Here is a 5,304-nt window from a genome sequence, read left to right on the forward strand (position 1 = left end):
CAGTGGCTGGTCGGATTGAAGAACGGGAGACGCAACTAACCCAGGAGTCTCCCGATGGATTACCAGTCACATTGTCCACCGAAGAGGTCGACAGAATCTTCGAAGAGGTAACTTAAAAATTTTGTTTACATTATTTTAAATATTTTAACATAATTAACTATATTAATATATGTTTTGATTTTATAGGTGGCTCCTAAAAAGAAGGGACGGATAGTCGGTATAGGCTCTGTTAACGAAGTTGCAAGGGCAACTTCGTCATACACTTCGAGACGGGATGAAGAGACTGCTCAGATGAAGGCTCGAATGGATAGCCAGCAGGTTCGTTTAGACTCTCTTGAGGATTTGCTAGACGTGATGGCCGTGGGAAACCCGGTTATGCAGAGAATGTTGAGTGAGAGACGAGCCGCTCTTGGAATGCCACCACGAGATCCCCAAGAGTCCGATCCAACCCGTCAACAGCCGAGCAACCCCACCAACTACTTCGAGAATATGTAGTTTTTTTATTTTTCTGTTTGTATTATGAATTTAAATATAATTGTATGACTTTTTAAAATATGTTTTCCAATTTCATATTTCGTTTTAAAATTTAAATTATTTTAAATTCTGAATATTAAATATAAATTAAAATCTATTATATACTAATTAATAATAATATAATAAGAAACGATGTAAACTCCCCGTAAACATTACATGGAGTTTACATCGAATGTTTACGAGTGATTAACATCGAAATATTTACAAGGGTTTTACATCGAAATGTTTACGAGTGATTTACAACGAAAGTATTTACGTGTGCTTTACATCGAAATAATTACGTGGGCTTTACAACGAATATTTACGTGGCTTTTACGACGAATCCTTTCCCTGCGCTTTACGAGGAATATATTTCGTCGTAAACGTAACGAGTCGTTTACGACGAAAACTCCGTTACGACGGACGTTTAACAACGAAACGTCTTTCGACGTTAATTCGTCGTAACACCCGGTTTACGACGAATTTACAATGAATACTGCCCTAGTAAAAAATATGTTTTCTTGTAGTGCTACCACCAAAGGAACCAAAGCAGAGATATATATATGAGATCCACAAACTCCGTGCCACTAACCCAACTCGATATACGACTCCTGAAGAACCACACACCACGTGGTGAGGGAGACAGCCGCAAGAATCACTATTGACCCCTCACGCTCGAAGAACTCCACCGAAGAAACATAAATCCTCAAGACAGAAAACCAAAAGCGAAATCTGAAGAGGGCACGCGAGTGGGAAGCCTTCCTCTAGCAACACTGACAACACCATGACCCATATCTGCACTGATGAACCACAAAAGAGCACCACCACCATCGAAGAGAGAGGAACAAGAATAAAGACCACATGAAAAAGCAATACATGTAGACATACATTGGGTTGGGTATATAACATTGTAAGGCACTTTATGCTGGAGGTGTACTTTTGGGCCTTCTGTGTTGAATTAAAATTCCCATCATACCCCTATGAGCAATGATAGTAGCGACCAAGTTTGTAAAACGTAAACATTAGTTAGACTTCTCTTGTTGCAATTAATTGGTAGATTCATTGAGTGGTGGACTTTTATAACAGCCGTTGGATTAAAGATAAGAAAAAGAAATCTGAGGGCTGGGGTTATTAAGTGATATGCCTTCCTTCTTGCTCGTGTTCAAACACAAGCTTTGTTCTGGATAAGGTGTGGTTAAGAGATCGGTGGTTGATGACTTTTAATTTTGTATGCAGATTAGGTGTGGTCAAGAGAAATAGTGATGTGGGCAGAGCTAGAGGTGTTGTGGTTAGGTAAAACAGTGATTTGTGATGCAGTCATAGATAGTAGATGAGGGATGGTCAACGTATTGGTGGATGTGGACAAAAGTGGTGTGGTCATGTATCAATATTTTGGTAGATATGGTTAAGAGTGGTATGGTCATGGATAATAGCTGAGAGGTGGTGAAATTTTTGTTCAAAAAACATATATAATCGAGACCCAAAGATTCTAAACTTGTTCGTCAACCCGACAGTGGAGCTTTGAAAGAAACAAGAGGTCGTCTAATTGATCTTTAAGTCTATATCCATTTTCTTCCGCACGGCTAGTTTATTAAACATATTGATAAATTCAAATAGGATAAATCTAGTGAATGAGATTATGAAAGAGTTTGAAGTGGAGTATAACAAATTGATGAAAATGGAATTTGTGATTGTTGTGTTGAAGAAGAGAAAGACAGATATAGGAACTGATCAATAATAGCCATAGAAAAATAGTTGAAGGACATGGCAAGGCTCGTAATTAATAGGCATGAAAATTGATTTTCAAATGCAAAAGAAGGAAAATAAAAGATAATGGTGATTGGAAATGAGAGACGGAAAAATGGATTGAATGTAACTAAACCACATAATTTTAACTTATTTTAGTTAAAAGAGATTTTTAGAGAATTGACAAGTAACTGTGACAAAAAAAAAAGAAGAGAATTAACAGGTAGAAAGTACTTGACATGTTCAAAGCATGTGTAAGTGAAAATAGATTAGTCAAAAGTATGTGGGTGTGTAATTTTAATACGGAGAAGAAGAAAAGACAACAGAGAGGGGCTCCGACAACCGCCAAGAACGTGGTAATGTTGGAGAAGTAGCTTTTGACTGTGTGAAAATCCTAAAGAGTGACAGTGTGAAAATCGAGAGAGTTACGCTAAAGGATACATTATAACTTGTCTTTACATCTGAAAACACATTATCTTTTTAGAGCACTTTGTCTGTACGGAGGCTGTTGTTTGAGACAATTATGCCCTTTGTTTTTTTTAAAGAACCAACGAAGAATAAACTTAATTTGTAGTGTATGGTTTCGCTGGAAATAAATGATGCTTTAATTTTGAATGGAAGTAGGTGTGTTGGTTTGTGTGAGTTAATTTGGGTCTTATTTCTAAAAAGAAAAGTTGATCTAACGGCTGGAAGTAGAGCTTTGTGGAAGTAATTAATTATTGATAGTGAGTGGAGCTAATTCACTACAAGAAAACGTCTCATATATAGCATGACGAAAACACTATTAGAAGATAGCACAGTGTTATCGCGAACGCTGTATCTTCCCCCGCAATCTTTTCTCGAGCACTTTAGATAGCATTTTTTTATGCTATTTTAATGTATTATTTCAGTAGCGTTTTGTTTTTTATGCAATTATATAACTTACAATAGCATATAATAATTGTTGTGATAGTGTAGATAGAAAATAAAAAAAACTATAAAAAAAATAAAAAATATATTAAAATTGTATATATCGAAATTGTTTACTAAATAACCAAAAACAAAACCAAAAAATCTAAACCATAACTAAACTAAAAATAAACTTATAGCTAAACCAAAAACATAAACCTAAAGCTAAGTCTTCACTATCATCGCCATGACCACCAAGATGATAATAGTGGAGTACAAGTGTCTTGAAGATCTAATGCCAAGTGTTCTTCACCTTCCAAAGCTACACCTTAAATTTCAGAACCTAAAGATCTATCTCCTAGTGCTGCACCACACCACGATTCGCATCCCCACAGCATGACGCCTTGCCTCCTCTGACGTCAAGCTTCTTGCACCAGACTTATAAAGGGGGAATGATGTTAAGCAGAGAGCCATGGAGAGTGAGCCTGACAGGAACTCGTTATTGAAGAGTTGTTATACTCCACGTAATCATGATCGACCATTTTCTAGTTTAAAAAAAGAACAAAGCAATTAAGTCTTTTCAAAGCATCATGATCTCTGTAACTAGAGATTTGGCCAAGAGATATACCTTTGGAAGTTCGTCAACTTCTTCATCAATCCCTGCAACATCACAAAATTCATCAATCGCATATGTCTTCTCTCTGTCTCATCTGTCTTCCTTCTTATGTGATCTCCTCCACATCACTTAAGCATCTGCTTCTTGTCGTGGCTGTGGTTCCAGTTCTGTAGTGTATCATCAAACAAACTGTGCTATGAGAATAAGTAGGAACAAGTCAAGAAAATTTAACTCAAATAAAACAAACCATTCACTCAAGTGTGTTCAATTGACATGTAACTTTGAAGTATGAGACGGAACAAACAAACTCACAACTTTCCTAGCTAAAGAAAATGGCATTGTTAACGGAAAGCGTTTAAGATCACTGAGAAGACCTAATTGAAGCTTCCTTCGCCGCACACTGAAATACTCAGTCATTGGGACCATGAGAGAAATCAACAAATCAGCCACAAAATATTTCAGCAAGAAACAGAATCATAAGCGAAGAGGAAGATTGATACCAGTTATTTGGGACCGGCGAGCCTCCATCTGTTCTTCACGAAGCTGAAGAGACCAAAGAGGATTCACGTCAACCAAACCGAGATATCTCTCCGTACACCACCACCACCATTTCGTTGTAGTCGTTATCACTCAAGCTTCTCTGTGACAGATTAGATACATAAACACTGTAACAAATCGCACCGTAATCGTAAAAGCCCCAATCAAAACACTAAACCTGAAACAAATCAAAACCCTAATTGCAAACACCCCAATCTAAACCCTAAAACTGAAACAAATGGAAACCCTAATCGAAAACATGGGTTGATGACGGGAGTGAATCTCACCGCCGTTGTCTTTGAGCGGTGATGGGTTGTTGTTCTGGGTACCCCTGGGTTCGAATTCAACTGCAAAGGGGAGAGGCTTTCTCGGGAGGTGACGAACTCAGACCGGTCTTTTATTTTTCCTCCTGTAATCTCAATCTCTCATCTCTCTGTCTCATCTCTTATCTTTCATCTCTCTGTCGTGTTTTAGAAAAAGAATGGAGAGGATCAGAGGAAGAGTTGAGATGAGAAGAGAAAAAGACCGGTATCTTCTTCTTCCTCATTGTGGGAAACGAAATTCGCACTGTCGATTTCTGTTTAAATAAGGAAAGTAGGAGAACCCTAATTTCCCAGAGGTCCCGGATATCTGCTAATACCACACGCCAAGCAATCATAACACGAAACGAGAACAGTAATAAAATAAGAAATCGAAAAAGAGAGCAAAGAAAAGTCTTATTCCGAATTTGCGTATGGGCGTTTCCAACAAGGTATAAGCCTGGGCTCGAGAGCTGTCGGCGAGATTCCTAGCTCTAGCAACCCTAAGACGGCTAAACCTAATTGAGTCGCAGCTCGAAATAACAAAAACGGAAAAGTTGCCTAATTGCTCTAAGTGCTAAGTTTTCTCTCAAAAAAACCTACCCCATGTCTCTCGCCAAGGACCCCTTATATACTGGCTCCAAGGTCGGTTCACGCTTTTCCTCTTCTGCCCTTAAGCCGCCATAGCATAAAAATGGAGATATT

The sequence above is a fragment of the Brassica oleracea genome, chromosome C6 (genome assembly GCF_000695525.1).
Source record: "Brassica oleracea var. oleracea cultivar TO1000 chromosome C6, BOL, whole genome shotgun sequence".
NCBI classification, from domain to species: domain Eukaryota; kingdom Viridiplantae; phylum Streptophyta; class Magnoliopsida; order Brassicales; family Brassicaceae; genus Brassica; species Brassica oleracea.